Here is a 19,830-nt window from a genome sequence, read left to right as displayed (position 1 = left end):
TTTCATTCATTTCATTTAAGCCAATACTTTATAAACACTACAAAACATGTTTTTAAATGGTAAATTTGACGTATATTACAAATTCATTTTTCTAATTGCTTATAAAATACTAAATTCTCAAATTAATATCTTGAAACCTTGACCACTAAATAGAGAAAATGGTGCTAATTTAGCATTTGTAACTTTCATAAATTTCATTTAAGTTGATACTTCATAAACTCTATAATACATGCTTTTATATGATAATTTTGACGTATATTACAAATTCAAATTTTTTATGGTTTATGAAACACTCAATTCTCAATTTAGTGTCTTGAATCGATGATCATTAGAAAGAGAATATGTTTCCTATTTAGCATTAATTACTTTCATACATTTCATTTAAGCCAATACTTTATAAACACTATAAAACATGTTTTTAAACGGTAAATTTGACATATTTTACAAATTCATTTTTTTAATTGCTTATAAAATACTAAATTCTCATGTTAATATCTTGAAACCTTAACCACTAAATAGGGAATATGTTTCTAATTTAGCATTAATTACTTTCATACATTACATTTAAGCCAATACTTCATAAACACTATAAACATGCTTTTAAATGACAATTTTGACTCGTGTTATAAATTCATATTTTAAACTGTTATGAAACACTCAATTCTCATTTAATTCTCCACTAATTTTACATATTTAACTGACTACATTTTTTTCAGATTGCAGTGCAGCAGTTCACCCAAGGCTTGCTGAGACAGGAATTTGCATTCATACCACTTTGGGAAAGTATCAACATCTTCTTTTGAAAATAAACTAGGAGATATTGATAATAATATTGGATTTATGCAATGTGTGTGTAATGGTTATTGAATATAATTTGTAGCAACTTAATATTAGTGAAACAAAAAATTAGTATCATGAAACCAAGACCAATGAATTAAGTAAATGGTTCTTATTTAGCATTATTAACTTCCTTGTATTTTTATTGATGCTAATACTTCATAAACACTATAAAACATTATTTTATATGATAATTTTAATGAGAATTATAAATTCCCATTTTTAACTTTTTATAGAAAAGTCAATTCTCAAGTTAGTATTGTGAAACCTTGACCACTAGATGAAGAATATGTTTCTTATTCAGCATTAATTACTTTCATTCATTTCATTTAAGCTGATACCTCATAAACACTATAAAACATGTTTTCATATAATAATGTTGACGTATAATACAAATTCAAACTTTTTATGGCTTATGAAACACTCAATTCTCAATTAATTGACATGAAACCAACACCATTGAATTAAGTAATTGATTCCTATTTAGCTTTATTAACTTCCATGTATTTCATTGACGCTGATACTTCATAAACACTATAAACATGCTTTTAAATGATAATTTTGACTCGTGTTATTAATTCATATTTTAAACTGCTTATGAAACACTCATTTCTCAATTGAGCATCTTGAAACATTGACCACTAGAATGAGAATATGTTTCTTATTTAGCATTAATTACTTTCATACATTTTACTTAAGCCAATGTTTCATAAACTCTATAAAACATGCTTTTATTTGATAATTTTGACTCGTATTTTAAATTCATATTTTTAACTGCGTATAAAACTCTGTATTCTAATGTTGTTCTCCACCAATTTCACATTTTAAGTGACTACATTTTTTCTGATTGCAGTATAGCAGATCTTTCAAGGCTCGCTGAAACCTGAATTAACATTTTTACCACAATTAAAAGTTTCAACATCCTACATTTATATTGGACTAGAAGATTCCGATAAATCTAATAATTTTATGCAATTCACTTTTATTATTTTATGGTTAAATTCATTTTTATTAGAAATAAAATGCATTTTAAAGGCCAATAAATGTATGAAATGTAATAATATATTCTAAAATTTTTATATGCCCACAAATATTTTTCAATTATTAATCATTAGTCATCTTTGTTTATATATTTGATTTCAATCAAATATGAACTTGAAATGTGTATAAAAAATAATTATCTTTTTATATATCTAGATTTTATGATTTTAATCTTATGAACTACAACTACGTATAAAAAATCATGTGTAACATTTTCAAAACTTAAAAATACAGGACAGACAACTTTTAACAAGAAAAGAGTTAGTGTTTTTTTTTGTGATTTTGATAAATATCAAAATAAAGGTTTTTAATACCTAGTTATAAAAAAAAATTATGACTTATGAGTAAAGTTTTATGGACATTTGTGATCTTTTTTTTTGTTTATATTTTCAAAAATATTAGTGATCATAATATATTCATATGCTTAATTAATATAGCCAGTTTGTCGGATTTTTTTTTTGTCAATAGAAGCAGTCTATATAGGCAAATTTTATACAATTTAATTATTTTTGAAATATAGAATATTGGTAGATTCTTCTAATATTCTATCTCTATGATATAATTTATTTTATTAATTATTTTATCTTACAGTACACCTCAAATAGTGAAATTGAGCGCATTATGTATTTTATTATATTGTCATGCAGACTTGAAGGTGTTTTGTATAGGCAACCCTACTGCACTTTCAAAATGTTCAATATTATTCCTCACGAACCATTGCATATTATATAAAAATTATCTACTCATTTATGACTTTGTTACAGTGTAACTGTCCAAATTCTAAATTGTTCATAAATTTTTGTGTTAAAACTCAATTTATTATTAGTTATTACGTTATCCAAAACTCCAAAACTAAATCCTTTAATACTGGCCCCTTTAGATAAAATGTTCAAAGACCGACACAAATTCGTCCCTAGATGCGTCTTCCCATTAGTAAAAGTTTTTCAACTCAATTATTTAGACGGTAAATGGTGATTTAAATGTGCAGTTTAAAAAAAAAATTGGCAGGAAATTTGGTTTTAGCAATTTCTTAATTTTAAAATTGAAATTCAAAATTCTTTAGAACAGAAATTTGATCTGGAGGTGTCAATGCGTTGAGCCTCGAAGATTTCGAAACGAAACAACCAATATTAAAAATGTTAGTATTTCAATTTGAATCTCAAAATCTATAGATGAATATCATAACAACAGATTATATCATGTGTTGAAATAACGAGTTGTAAAATGCAAAGTTTTAGAAAAGTTATGTTATACAATATAAAACTTTTTTAAATATTTATTTTATTTACTTACTGCAAGTTTGCATATATAATTATGTGTTTCAGTAATAAAAGTTTAACATCACCCTAAACGGTATGATAATACTGAACCTTCTACATTTAAATTACCAAAAGCAACAAAAAAACTATGAAAAATTACGACTTGGTACAATTTGTACGAAATATATTCACAAATTGCAAACGTCAAAGTCATATAATATTCTATGTAAATAAAACAACTATATTACTTATTATACGTAGGTACAAGTTACAAAAGGTAGACTTTAAACATCTTTGTAATAGCGTAAATATACTTAATTTCGCAGTGTGTTTCATCATTATCTATGAGTAGTAATATTATTATGTATAAAGTTATAAGTCACGGGAATCCCTCTTATCCGAGACTGGATAAAAATATAATTCAAAAACTTTCATGCTAATCTCAATACATCTGATGGCGCACGGTTCTACAACCTGGGAAAAAAAAAACGAAAAATCGGCGTTTAAAACCACGTCTACCCCAAGATCTCCTTCTATCACAATCAAGCGAAGACGAAGATCGATTTTAAATTACCACTAATCAATAAATATTAACTAACATTAGCATGTATATCACTATATCACTAACTAAAAATATTAGTAATTGTAATTTGTTATTTGTAATTGAACACGTTAGTAAACTTGTAATAGCATGATAAAATGCTGAAACATTTTAATTTTAATAAATAAATAAATAAAAAAAAAAAGTTATAAGTACTGTATATTTGCATAAATATTTGTTTCCCTCAAATATATTTTTGAAAAACCTTAGTGGTCGTTCGACGTGTTTGAAACTCAAGATTCTGGTATTTTGGATGATGCTGATCAAAAGCCGTATCTGTCGTGGACACCGTAAATGCCGTTTTTACCCCACATTGGGGTCTTGGAATTCCGAAATTTGAATTTTTTAGTCGAGTGTTACTCGGCCGGGTTTCGATGTATGGGGCATAGTTACTTCACGGAAATTTCTGTTTAAAGTCGTTTTACATAAAGTCCTCCGGTGGTAGCAGTGTCCTATGGCTCCTTGTGCCCCTCCCCCCATGGATATTTTAAAAAATGTTTAATATTTGTTCCACGTTTCTGAAGTTCACAAGTTCAGTTTTTCGTAGGTCTGTGATCAAAATCGGCGTCCCGTGGTGACACTGTAGAATTCATTTTTACCCCTATTTTTGGCGTCGGAAATTAGGATTTTGCAGTTTTTGGACTTTGTCGCCACGAAACAATTAATTTTTGGGTGGTTAGAGCGATTTTTTTCTACGCATCGTTTAGACGTTTTTGTAAAAATTCGAACGCTACCAAAACCAAAGGAATCGGACGTTTTGTTGCGAAGTTACGGTTATATTTTTATTTTTGGCACTTAGATTTTACGTATTTTTCGAATTTTTTGAATTTGAGTTTTTGTTTAATCTTTTCGAAATTTGAGTGCTGACTCATAAATGCTACGACGAGTTTGAAAGGTTAATAAAGGTTAAAAAATCGAATGGCTTGTTTTTTCGTACACGCATAATTTTCTGTATGGTACCTATACCACCGTATAACGATTTAACGAAGTATCTTTTTGAACTTTGTTTTTTTACACGTTTTATGTTTGTTAAGGTTTCAACGTTTAGCAATTACGCCAACAGCATAAAAAATAGTTTATATATAAATAGTTTTTCATCAAATCATATAGAGAATACATCTATTTAATGTTTATAGTGTTTATATCCCTCGTTTAGCGTTAAGAATTTAATATGTACCTAAGCGATTTCGTTGTTTATACGAGATACGACCATCATTTTCAAAATGTACGACGCAGTCAGTAGATTACTTCTGATCACTTCAGACTCAAATCTGCTCGAATACAACATTTCATTTATTATTTATTAGTTTTAATTATATGTGTATATTTAATATGCAATATATTAGTATGATTGGTAGTAATTTGTTTTGAATTTCACAATATAACTTCGGTAATATTTATAGGAGATAAAGATTTAAATTTTATGGACATCGAACATAAAAAATAAATTATTATGATTTATTTACATTGTTAAGTATTCAAATAATGAATCGTTATATGTATAAGATATATAACATATACGACCGTTAAGTTCAATTAGTTAACCAGTGGACTGTACAGTCCGGAGAATATTAATGCATAATAAATGCTTACCTGCAACTATCTAAACACTTAAATAATACATACATCTATAGTTTAATGTTATTACTTTTTGACTTTTGTCTTACTAGTTACTATGTATCTATATTAAGACTCATGATATTTATACAACTGCCTGCTTAATTTACAAAGTACAAAATATTATTGGAAATTTATTTCATTATATTATGCTCAGTTAATCAGTTTTGAAATTGTATTTGTTTCTGAAAATATTATAATATTAAACATTTTTGAATTCGGCGGCCAGAGATAAAATCTAATAAGTTGAATATTCTAATCCGAATTGATATGATGTTTTTCATCCATGATTGTGGTTTAGTGATATAAAACATTGTTTATCTATTGATATAATCGTTTGTATTTACTGTCTGATTTATGTTTCATATCTTTTTGCAGTTTTATATTCGTATTTGTATTTAAATTTCAACTTTAAATTGTTTTCAAGTATTTTGAAATAGGAATGAAGTTTGTCTGTTAGTTTTTGTTTGATTATTTCCATTTCTGAATTATTCACCGTTGTCCACGTACTAGTTGTCATAAACAGACTTTCGATCTCTTTATGGTGTGTAGTATTGACATTTTATCCTCCAACCATTATACATATTTAACCGACAATTTTTTTTTAGATGGCAGTACAGCAGATCACTCAAGGACTGCTAAGACATGAATTAACGTTTTAAACACTTGACAAAGTTACAACATCCTACGTTGAAAATGGACTAGACGATACTGATAATAATAATGGTTTTATGCAAAGTACGAGTAATGGGTATAGAATATAATTGTGATTCAATTAATAGTAGTGTTACTAAAAGTCATGTAACCTTGACCATTAGATTAAGTAATGATGCTTATTTACCATTATTAACTTTCATATTTTTCAGATTGCAGTGCAACAGATCACTCAACGGTTGCTGAGCATGAATTAACATTTTTAGCGCTTGGAATAGTTTCAACATCCTATGTTTAATATGGATTAGAAGGTATTAATATTAATAATGGTGTTTTGCACGGTACGTGTAATGTTAAATGAATGTAATTGATAGCAACATAATAGATGTGTAACAAAAGTTAATGTTATGAAACCCTTACCATTAGATTAAGTAAATGATTCTTATTTAGCATTATTAACTTCCATGTATTTGATTGATGCTGATACTTCATAAACATTATAAAACATGCTTTTATATGATAATTTTGACTCGTATTTTAAATTCATATTATTAACTGCGTATAAAACTCTGTATTCTAATGTTGTACTCCATCAATTTCACATTATAACTGACTACATTTTTTCAGATTGCAGTACAGCAGATCTTTCAAGCCATGATGAAACATGAATTATGGTTTTTAGCACTTGGGAAAATTTAGACATCCCATGTTGAAATTTGACTAGACAATACTGATAATAATAATAATAATAATGGTATTTTGCATGGTACGTTTAATAATAACTGTATGTAATTGATAGCAACTTAATATTAGTGACACAAAAAGTTAGTATCATGAAACCAAGACCAATAAATTAAGTGAATAATTCTTATTTAGCATTCTTAATTCCTTGTATTTTTATTGATGCTGATACTTCATAAACACTATAAAACATGATTTTATATGATTATTTTAATGAGAATTATAAATTCCTATTTTTAACTTTTTAAAAAAAAGTCAATTCTCAAGTTAGTATTGTGAAACCTTGACCACTAGATGAAGAATATGTTTCTTATTCAGCATTAATTACTTTCATTCATTTCATTTAAGCCGATACCTCAAAAACACTATAAAACATGTTTTCATATAATAATTTTGACGTATAATACAAATTCAAATTTTTTATGGCTTATAAAACACTCAATTCTCAATTTAGTATCTTGAAACTTTGACCACTAGAAAGAAAAAATGGATCTGATTTAGCATTAATTATTTTCATACATTACATTTAAGCCAATGTTTCATAAACTCTATAAAACATGATTTTATATGATAATTTTGACGTATATTACAAATTCAAATTATTTATGGTTTATGAAACACTCAATTGTCAATTTAGTATCTTGAAACTTTGACCACTAGAAAGAAAAAATGGATCTGATTTAGCATTAATTATTTTCATACATTACATTTAAGCCAATGTTTCATAAACTCTATAAAACATGCTTTTATATGATAATTTTGACTTATATTACACATTCAAATTTTGTATGGTTTATGAAACACTCAATTCTCAATTTAGTATCTTGAAACCTTAACCACTATAGAGAGAATATGTTTCTTATTTAGCATTAATTACTTTCATACATTTCATTTAAGTTAATGTTTCATAAACATTATATAACATGCTTTTATATGATAATTTTGACTCGTATTTTAAATTCATATTATTAACTGCGTATAAAACTCTGTATTCTAATGTTGTACTCCATCAATTTCACATTTTAACTGACTACATTTTTTCAGATTGCAGTACAGCAGATCTTTCAAGCCATGATGAAACATGAATTATGGTTTTTAGCACTTGGGAAAATTTGGACATCCCATGTTGAAATTTGACTAGACAATACTGATAATAATAATAATAATATTTATGCAATTCACTTTTATTATTTTATGGTTAAATTCATTTTTATTAGACACAAAATGCATTTTAAAGGCCAACCAATGTATGAAATGAATAATATTATTCTAGCATTTTTATATGCCCACAATATTTTTCAATTATAAATCATTAGTCATCTTTGTTTATATATTTGATTTCAATCAAATATGAACTTGAAATGTGTATAAAAAAATAATTATCTTTTTATATATCTAGATTTTATGATTTTAATCTTATGAACTACAACTACGTATAAAAAATCATGTGTAACATTTTCAAAACTTAAAAATACAGGACAGACAACTTTTAAGAAGAAAAGAGTTAGTGTTTTTTTTTGTGATTTTGATAAATATCAAATAAAGGTTTTTAATACCTAGTTATAAAAAAATTTATGACTTATGAGTAAAGTTTTATGGACATTTGTGATCTTATTTTTTGTTTATATTTTCAAAAATATTAGTGATCATAATATATTCATATGCTTAATTAATATAGCCAGTTTGTCGGATTTTTTTTTTGTCAATAGAAGCAGTCTATATAGGCAAATTTTATACAATTTAATTATTTTTGAAATATAGAATATTGGTAGATTCTTCTAATATTCTATCTCTATGATATAATTTATTTTATTAATTATTTTATCTTACAGTACACCTCAAATAGTGAAATTGAGTGCATTATGTATTTTATTATATTGTCATGCAGACTTGAAGGTGTTTTGTATAGGCAACCCTACTGCACTTTCAAAATGTTCAATATTATTCCTCACGAACCATTGCATATTATATAAAATTATCTACTCATTTATGACTTTGTTACAGTGTAACTGTCCAAATTCTAAATTGTTCATAAATTTTTGTGTTAAAACTCAATTTATTATTAGTTATTACGTTATCCAAAACTCCAAAACTAAATCCTTTAATACTGGCCCCTTTAGATAAAATGTTCAAAGACCGACACAAATTCGTCCCTAGATGCGTCTTCCGATTAGTAAAAGTTTTTCAACTCAATTATTTAGACGGTAAATGGTGATTTAAATGTGCAGTTTAAAAAAAAAATTGGCAGGAAATTTGGTTTTAGCAATTTCTTATTTTAAAATTGAAATTCAAAATTCTTTAGAACAGAAATTTGATCTGGAGGTGTCAATGCGTTGAGCCTCGAAGATTTCGAAACGAAACAACCAATATTAAAAATGTTAGTATTTCAATTTGAATCTCAAAATCTATAGATGAATATCATAACAACAGATTATATCATGTGTTGAAATAACGAGTTGTAAAATGCAAAGTTTTAGAAAAGTTATGTTATACAATATAAACTTTTTTAAATATTTATTTTATTTACTTACTGCAAGTTTGCATATATAATTATGTGTTTCAGTAATAAAAGTTTAACATCACCCTAAACGGTATGATAATACTGAACCTTCTACATTTAAATTACCAAAAGCAACAAAAAAACTATGAAAAATTACGACTTGGTACAATTTGTACGAAATATATTCACAAATTGCAAACGTCAAAGTCATATAATATTCTATGTAAATAAAACTATATTACTTATTATACGTAGGTACAAGTTACAAAAGGTAGACTTTAAACATCTTTGTAATAGCGTAAATATACTTAATTTCGCAGTGTGTTTCATCATTATCTATGAGTAGTACTATTATTATGTATAAAGTTATAAGTCACGGGAATCCCTCTTATCCGAGACTGGATAAAAATATAATTCAAAAACTTTCATGCTAATCTCAATACATCTGATGGCGCACGGTTCTACAACCTGGGAAAAAAAAAACGAAAAATCGGCGTTTAAAACCACGTCTACCCCAAGATCTCCTTCTATCACAATCAAGCGAAGACGAAGATCGATTTTAAATTACCACTAATAAATAAATATTAACTAACATTAGCATGTATATCACTATATCACTAACTAAAAATATTAGTAATTGTAATTTGTTATTTGTAATTGAACACGTTAGTAAACTTGTAATAGCATGATAAAATGCTGAAACATTTTAATTTTAATAAATAAATAAATAAAAAAAAAAAGTTATAAGTACTGTATATTTGCATAAATATTTGTTTCCCTCAAATATATTTTTGAAAAACCTTAGTGGTCGTTCGACGTGTTTGAAACTCAAGATTCTGGTATTTTGGATGATGCTGATCAAAAGCGGTATCTGTCGTGGACACCGTAAATGCCGTTTTTACCCCACATTGGGGTCTTGGAATTCCGAAATTTGAATTTTTTAGTCGAGTGTTACTCGGCCGGGTTTCGATGTATGGGGCATAGTTACTTCACGGAAATTTCTGTTTAAAGTCGTTTTACATAAAGTCCTCCGGTGGTAGCAGTGTCCTATGGCTCCTTGTGCCCCTCCCCCCATGGATATTTTAAAAAATGTTTAATATTTGTTCCACGTTTCTGAAGTTCACAAGTTCAGTTTTTCGTAGGTCTGTGATCAAAATCGGCGTCCCGTGGTGACACTGTAGAATTCATTTTTACCCCTATTTTTGGCGTCGGAAATTAGGATTTTGCAGTTTTTGGACTTTGTCGCCACGAAACAATTAATTTTTGGGTGGTTAGAGCGATTTTTTTCTACGCATCGTTTAGACGTTTTTGTAAAAATTCGAACGCTACCAAAACCAAAGGAATCGGACGTTTTGTTGCGAAGTTACGGTTATATTTTTATTTTTGGCACTTAGATTTTACGTATTTTTCGAATTTTTTGAATTTGAGTTTTTGTTTAATCTTTTCGAAATTTGAGTGCTGACTCATAAATGCTACGACGAGTTTGAAAGGTTAATAAAGGTTAAAAAATCGAATGGCTTGTTTTTTCGTACACGCATAATTTTCTGTATGGTACCTATACCACCGTATAACGATTTAACGAAGTATCTTTTTGAACTTTGTTTTTTTACACGTTTTATGTTTGTTAAGGTTTCAACGTTTAGCAATTACGCCAACAGCATAAAAAATAGTTTTATATAAATAGTTTTTCATCAAATCATATAGAGAATACATCTATTTAATGTTTATAGTGTTTATATCCCTCGTTTAGCGTTAAGAATTTAATATGTACCTAAGCGATTTCGTTGTTTATACGAGATACGACCATCATTTTTAAAATGTACGACGCAGTCAGTAGATTACTTCTGATCACTTCAGACTCAAATCTGCTCGAATACAACATTTCATTTATTATTTATTAGTTTTAATTATATGTGTATATTTAATATGCAATATATTAGTATGATTGGTAGTAATTTGTTTTGAATTTCACAATATAACTTCGGTAATATTTATAGGAGATAAAGATTTAAATTTTATGGACATCGAACATAAAAAATAAATTATTATGATTTATTTACATTGTTAAGTATTCAAATAATGAATCGTTATATGTATAAGATATATAACATATACGACCGTTAAGTTCAATTAGTTAACCAGTGGACTGTACAGTCCGGAGAATATTAATGCATAATAAATGCTTACCTGCAACTATCTAAACACTTAAATAATACATACATCTATAGTTTAATGTTATTACTTTTTGACTTTTGTCTTACTAGTTACTATGTATCTATATTAAGACTCATGATATTTATACAACTGCCTGCTTAATTTACAAAGTACAAATATTATTGGAAATTTATTTCATTATATTATGCTCAGTTAATCAGTTTTGAAATTGTATTTGTTTCTGAAAATATTATAATATTAAACATTTTTGAATTCGGCGGCCAGAGATAAAATCTAATAAGTTGAATATTCTAATCCGAATTGATATGATGTTTTTCATCCATGATTGTGGTTTAGTGATATAAAACATTGTTTATCTATTGATATAATCGTTTGTATTTACTGTCTGATTTATGTTTCATATCTTTTTGCAGTTTTATATTCGTATTTGTATTTAAATTTCAACTTTAAATTGTTTTCAAGTATTTTGAAATAGGAATGAAGTTTGTCTGTTAGTTTTTGTTTGATTATTTCCATTTCTGAATTATTCACCGTTGTCCACGTACTAGTTGTCATAAACAGACTTTCGATCTCTTTATGGTGTGTAGTATTGACATTTTATCCTCCAACCATTATACATATTTAACCGACAATTTTTTTTTAGATGGCAGTACAGCAGATCACTCAAGGACTGCTAAGACATGAATTAACGTTTTAACACTTGACAAAGTTACAACATCCTACGTTGAAAATGGACTAGACGATACTGATAATAATAATGGTTTTATGCAAAGTACGAGTAATGGGTATAGAATATAATTGTGATTCAATTAATAGTAGTGTTACTAAAAGTCATGTAACCTTGACCATTAGATTAAGTAATGATGCTTATTTACCATTATTAACTTTCATATTTTTCAGATTGCAGTGCAACAGATCACTCAACGGTTGCTGAGCATGAATTAACATTTTTAGCGCTTGGAATAGTTTCAACATCCTATGTTTAATATGGATTAGAAGGTATTAATATTAATAATGGTGTTTTGCACGGTACGTGTAATGTTAAATGAATGTAATTGATAGCAACATAATAGAAGTGTAACAAAAAGTTAATGTTATGAAACCCTTACCATTAGATTAAGTAAATGATTCTTATTTAGCATTATTAACTTCCATGTATTTGATTGATGCTGATACTTCATAAACATTATAAAACATGCTTTTATATGATAATTTTGACTCGTATTTTAAATTCATATTATTAACTGCGTATAAAACTCTGTATTCTAATGTTGTACTCCATCAATTTCACATTATAACTGACTACATTTTTTCAGATTGCAGTACAGCAGATCTTTCAAGCCATGATGAAACATGAATTATGGTTTTTAGCACTTGGGAAAATTTGGACATCCCATGTTGAAATTTGACTAGACAATACTGATAATAATAATAATAATAATGGTATTTTGCATGGTACGTTTAATAATAACTGTATGTAATTGATAGCAACTTAATATTAGTGACACAAAAAGTTAGTATCATGAAACCAAGACCAATAAATTAAGTGAATAATTCTTATTTAGCATTCTTAATTCCTTGTATTTTTATTGATGCTGATACTTCATAAACACTATAAAACATGATTTTATATGATTATTTTAATGAGAATTATAAATTCCTATTTTTAACTTTTTAAAAAAAAGTCAATTCTCAAGTTAGTATTGTGAAACCTTGACCACTAGATGAAGAATATGTTTCTTATTCAGCATTAATTACTTTCATTCATTTCATTTAAGCCGATACCTCAAAACACTATAAACATGTTTTCATATGTAAATTTGACGTATTTTACAAATTCATTTTTTATGGCTTATAAAACACTCAATTCTCATTTAATATCTTGAAACTTTAACCACTAGAAAGAAAAAATGTTTCTGATTTAGCATTAATTATTTTCATACATTACATTTAAGCCAATGTTTCATAAACTCTATAAAACATGATTTTATATGATAAATTTGACGTATATTACAAATTCATTTTTTATGGCTTATAAACACTCAATTCTCAATTTAGTATCTTGAAACTTTGACCACTAGAAAAAGAATATGGATCTGATTTAGCATTAATTATTTTCATACATTACATTTAAGCCAATGTTTCATAAACTCTATAAAACATGTTTTTATATGATAATTTGACTTATATTACAAATTCAATTTTTGTATGGTTTATGAAACACTCAATTCTCAATTTAGTATCTTGAAACCTTAACCACTATATAGAGAATATGTTTCTTATTTAGCATTAATTACTTTCATACATTACATTTAAGCCAATACTTTATAAACACTATAAAACATGTTTTTATATGGTAATTTTGACGTATTTTACAATTCATTTTTTTATTGTTTATAAAAATACTCAATTCTCAATTTAGTATCTTGAAACCTTAACCACTATATAGAGAATATGTTTCTTATTTAGCATTAATTACTTTCATACATTTCATTTAAGCCAATACTTTATAAACACTATATAACATGCTTTTATATGATAATTTTTACTCGTATTTTAAATTCATATTTTTAACAGCGTATAAAACTCTGTATTCTAATGTTGTTCTCCACCAATTTCACATTTTAAGTGACTACATTTTTTCTGATTGCAGTATAGCAGATCTTTCAAGGCTCGCTGAAACCTGAATTAACATTTTTACCACATTGAAAAGTTTCAACATCCTACATTTATATTGGACTAGAAGATTCCGATAAATCTAATAATTTTATGCAATTCACTTTTATTATTTTATGGTTAAATTCATTTTTATTAGAAATAAAATGCATTTTAAAGGCCAATAAATGTATGAAATGTAATAATATATTCTAAAATTTTTATATGCCCACAAATATTTTTCAATTATAAATCATTAGTCATCTTTGTTTATATATTTGATTTCAATCAAATATGAACTTGAAATGTGTATAAAAATAATTATCTTTTTATATATCTAGATTTTATGATTTTAATCTTATGAACTACAACTACGTATAAAAAATCATGTGTAACATTTTCAAAACTTAAAAATACAGGACAGACAACTTTTAAGAAGAAAAGAGTTAGTGTTTTTTTTTGTGATTTTGATAAATATCAAAATAAAGGTTTTTAATACCTAGTTATAAAAATAATTTATGACTTATGAGTAAAGTTTTATGGACATTTGTGATCTTATTTTTTGTTTATATTTTCAAAATATTAGTGATCATAATATATTCATATGCTTAATTAATATAGCCAGTTTGTCGGATTTTTTTTTGTCAATAGAAGCAGTCTATATAGGCAAATTTTATACAATTTAATTATTTTTGAAATATAGAATATTGGTAGATTCTTCTAATATTCTATCTCTATGATATAATTTTTTTATTAATTATTTTATCTTACAGTACACCTCAAATAGTGAAATTGAGTGCATTATGTATTTTATTATATTGTCATGCAGACTTGAAGGTGTTTTGTATAGGCAACCCTACTGCACTTTCAAAATGTTCAATATTATTCCTCACGAACCATTGCATATTATATAAAAAATTATCTACTCATTTATGACTTTGTTACAGTGTAACTGTCCAAATTCTAAATTGTTCATAAATTTTTGTTAAAACTCAATTTATTATTAGTTATTACGTTATCCAAAACTCCAAAACTAAATCCTTTAATACTGGCCCCTTTAGATAAAATGTTCAAAGACCGACACAAATTCGTCCCTAGATGCGTCTTCCGATTAGTAAAAGTTTTTCAACTCAATTATTTAGACGGTAAATGGTGATTTAAATGTGCAGTTTAAAAAAAAAAATTGGCAGGAAATTTGGTTTTAGCAATTTCTTAGTTTTAAAATTGAAATTCAAAATTCTTTAGAACAGAAATTTGATCTGGAGGTGTCAATGCGTTGAGCCTCGAAGATTTCGAAACGAAACAACCAATATTAAAAATGTTAGTATTTCAATTTGAATCTCAAAATCTATAGATGAATATCATAACAACAGATTATATCATGTGTTGAAATAACGAGTTGTAAAATGCAAAGTTTTAGAAAAGTTATGTTATACAATATAAAACTTTTTTAAATATTTATTTTATTTACTTACTGCAAGTTTGCATATATAATTATGTGTTTCAGTAATAAAAGTTTAACATCACCCTAAACGGTATGATAATACTGAACCTTCTACATTTAAATTACCAAAAGCAACAAAAAAACTATGAAAAATTACGACTTGGTACAATTTGTACGAAATATATTCACAAATTGCAAACGTCAAAGTCATATAATATTCTATGTAAATAAAACAACTATATTACTTATTATACGTAGGTACAAGTTACAAAAGGTAGACTTTAAACATCTTTGTAATAGCGTAAATATACTTAATTTCGCAGTGTGTTTCATCATTATCTATGAGTAGTACTATTATTATGTATAAAGTTGTAAGTCACGGGAATCCCTCTTATCCGAGACTGGATAAAAATATAATTCAAAAACTTTCATGCTAATCTCAATACATCTGATGGCGCACGGTTCTACAACCTGGGAAAAAAAAAACGAAAAATCGGCGTTTAAAACCACGTCTACCCCAAGATCTCCTTCTATCACAATCAAGCGAAGACGAAGATCGATTTTAAATTACCACTAATAAATAAATATTAACTAACATTAGCATGTATATCACTATATCACTAACTAAAAATATTAGTAATTGTAATTTGTTATTTGTAATTGAACACGTTAGTAAACTTGTAATAGCATGATAAAATGCTGAAACATTTTAATTTTAATAAATAAATAAATAAAAAAAAAAAGTTATAAGTACTGTATATTTGCATAAATATTTGTTTCCCTCAAATATATTTTTGAAAAACCTTAGTGGTCGTTCGACGTGTTTGAAACTCAAGATTCTGGTATTTTGGATGATGCTGATCAAAAGCGGTATCTGTCGTGGACACCGTAAATGCCGTTTTTACCCCACATTGGGGTCTTGGAATTCCGAAATTTGAATTTTTTAGTCGAGTGTTACTCGGCCGGGTTTCGATGTATGGGGCATAGTTACTTCACGGAAATTTCTGTTTAAAGTCGTTTTACATAAAGTCCTCCGGTGGTAGCAGTGTCCTATGGCTCCTTGTGCCCCTCCCCCCATGGATATTTTAAAAAATGTTTAATATTTGTTCCACGTTTCTGAAGTTCACAAGTTCAGTTTTTCGTAGGTCTGTGATCAAAATCGGCGTCCCGTGGTGACACTGTAGAATTCATTTTTACCCCTATTTTTGGCGTCGGAAATTAGGATTTTGCAGTTTTTGGACTTTGTCGCCACGAAACAATTAATTTTTGGGTGGTTAGAGCGATTTTTTTCTACGCATCGTTTAGACGTTTTTGTAAAAATTCGAACGCTACCAAAACCAAAGGAATCGGACGTTTTGTTGCGAAGTTACGATTATATTTTTATTTTTGGCACTTAGATTTTACGTATTTTTCGAATTTTTTGAATTTGAGTTTTTGTTTAATCTTTTCGAAATTTGAGTGCTGACTCATAAATGCTACGACGAGTTTGAAAGGTTAATAAAGGTTAAAAAATCGAATGGCTTGTTTTTTCGTACACGCATAATTTTCTGTATGGTACCTATACCACCGTATAACGATTTAACGAAGTATCTTTTTGAACTTTGTTTTTTTACACGTTTTATGTTTGTTAAGGTTTCAACGTTTAGCAATTACGCCAACAGCATAAAAAATAGTTTATATATAAATAGTTTTTCATCAAATCATATAGAGAATACATCTATTTAATGTTTATAGTGTTTATATCCCTCGTTTAGCGTTAAGAATTTAATATGTACCTAAGCGATTTCGTTGTTTATACGAGATACGACCATCATTTTTAAAATGTACGACGCAGTCAGTAGATTACTTCTGATCACTTCAGACTCAAATCTGCTCGAATACAACATTTCATTTATTATTTATTAGTTTTAATTATATGTGTATATTTAATATGCAATATATTAGTATGATTGTAGTAATTTGTTTGAATTTCACAATATAACTTCGGTAATATTTATAGGAGATAAAGATTTAAATTTTATGGACATCGAACATAAAAAAAATTATTATGATTTATTTACATTGTTAAGTATTCAAATAATGAATCGTTATATGTATAAGATATATAACATATACGACCGTTAAGTTCAATTAGTTAACCAGTGGACTGTACAGTCCGGAGAATATTAATGCATAATAAATGCTTACCTGCAACTATCTAAACACTTAATAATACATACATCTATAGTTTAATGTTATTACTTTTTGACTTTTGTCTTACTAGTTACTATGTATCTATATTAAGACTCATGATATTTATACAACTGCCTGCTTAATTTACAAAGTACAAAATATTATTGGAATTTATTTCATTATATTATGCTCAGTTAATCAGTTTTGAAATTGTATTTGTTTCTGAAAATATTATAATATTAAACATTTTTGAATTCGGCGGCCAGAGATAAAATCTAATAAGTTGAATATTCTAATCCGAATTGATATGATGTTTTTCATCCATGATTGTGGTTTAGTGATATAAAACATTGTTTATCTATTGATATAATCGTTGTATTTACTGTCTGATTTATGTTTCATATCTTTTTGCAGTTTTATATTCGTATTTGTATTTAAATTTCAACTTTAAATTGTTTTCAAGTATTTTGAAATAGGAATGAAGTTTGTCTGTTAGTTTTTGTTTGATTATTTCCATTTCTGAATTATTCACCGTTGTCCACGTACTAGTTGTCATAAACAGACTTTCGATCTCTTTATGGTGTGTAGTATTGACATTTTATCCTCCAACCATTATACATATTTAACCGACAATTTTTTTTAGATGGCAGTACAGCAGATCACTCAAGGACTGCTAAGACATGAATTAACGTTTTAAACACTTGACAAAGTTACAACATCCTACGTTGAAAATGGACTAACACGATACTGATAATAATAATGGTTTTATGCAAAGTACGAGTAATGGGTATAGAATATAATTGTGATTCAATTAATAGTAGTGTTACTAAAAGTCATGTAACCTTGACCATTAGATTAAGTAATGATGCTTATTTACCATTATTAACTTTCATATTTTTCAGATTGCAGTGCAACAGATCACTCAACGGTTGCTGAGCATGAATTAACATTTTTAGCGCTTGGAATAGTTTTTAACATCCTATGTTTAATATGGATTAGAAGGTATTAATATTAATAATGGTGTTTTGCACGGTACGTGTAATGTTAAATGAATGTAATTGATAGCAACATAATAGAAGTGTAACAAAAAGTTAATGTTATGAAACCCTTACCATTAGATTAAGTAAATGATTCTTATTTAGCATTATTAACTTCCATGTATTTGATTGATGCTGATACTTCATAAACATTATAAAACATGCTTTTATATGATAATTTTGACTCGTATTTTAAATTCATATTATTAACTGCGTATAAAACTCTGTATTCTAATGTTGTACTCCATCAATTTCACATTATAACTGACTACATTTTTTAGATTGCAGTACAGCAGATCTTTCAAGCCATGATGAAACATGAATTATCGTTTTTAGCACTTGGGAAAATTTGGACATCCCATGTTGAAATTTGACTAGACAATACTGATAATAATAATAATAATAATGGTATTTTGCATGGTACGTTTATAATAACTGTATGTAATTGATAGCAACTTAATATTAGTGACACAAAAAGTTAGTATCATGAAACCAAGACCAATAAATTAAGTGAATAATTCTTATTTAGCATTCTTAATTCCTTGTATTTCATTGATGCTGATACTTCATAACATATAAAACATGGTTTTATGATAATTTTAATGAGAATTATAAATTCCTATTTTTAACTTTTTATAGAAAAGTCAATTCTCAAGTTAGTATTTGAATCATTGACCAGTAGAAAGAGAATATGTTTCTTTTTTAGCATTAATTACTTCATACATTTCATTAAAGCCAATACTTCTATAAAAAAGTTTTAATATGGTAAATTTGACGTATTTTACAAATTCATTTTTTTAATTGCTTATAAAATATTCAATTCTCATGTATATATTGAACCTTACCACTAGATAGAGAATATGTTTTCTTATTTAGCATTAATTACTTTCATACATTTCATTTAAGCCAATACTTTATAAACACTATAAACATGTTTTTATATGTAAATTTGACGTATTTTACAAATTCATTTTTTAATTGCTTATAAATAATTCAATTCTCATGTTAATATATTGAACCCTTAACCACTAGATAGAGAATATGTTTCTTATTTAGCATTAATTACTTTCATACATTTCATTTAAGCCAATACTTTA

General features: G+C 26.9%; 2 long non-coding RNA genes across 2 annotated transcripts; both read left to right on the top strand.

Annotated features, from left to right (window-relative positions):
* The first annotated feature begins 6,033 nt into the window (after nucleotides 1–6,033).
* Nucleotides 6,034–7,893, top strand: LOC113558622. Its single transcript, XR_003405669.1, has 4 exons — nucleotides 6,034–6,093; nucleotides 6,222–6,320; nucleotides 6,637–6,775; nucleotides 7,795–7,893. It is a non-coding gene; the product is annotated as an uncharacterized LOC113558622 (long non-coding RNA).
* Nucleotides 7,894–12,137: 4,244 nt separating this feature from the next.
* On the top strand, nucleotides 12,138–14,230 carry LOC113558621. The gene is made up of 4 exons (XR_003405668.1): nucleotides 12,138–12,197; nucleotides 12,326–12,424; nucleotides 12,742–12,880; nucleotides 14,079–14,230. It is a non-coding gene; the product is annotated as an uncharacterized LOC113558621 (long non-coding RNA).
* Nucleotides 14,231–19,830: the final 5,600 nt, after the last annotated feature.

The sequence above is a fragment of the Rhopalosiphum maidis genome, chromosome 3, assembly GCF_003676215.2.
Source record: "Rhopalosiphum maidis isolate BTI-1 chromosome 3, ASM367621v3, whole genome shotgun sequence".
NCBI classification, from domain to species: Eukaryota; Metazoa; Arthropoda; class Insecta; order Hemiptera; family Aphididae; genus Rhopalosiphum; species Rhopalosiphum maidis.
This window is presented reverse-complemented; position numbering and strand designations above follow the sequence as displayed.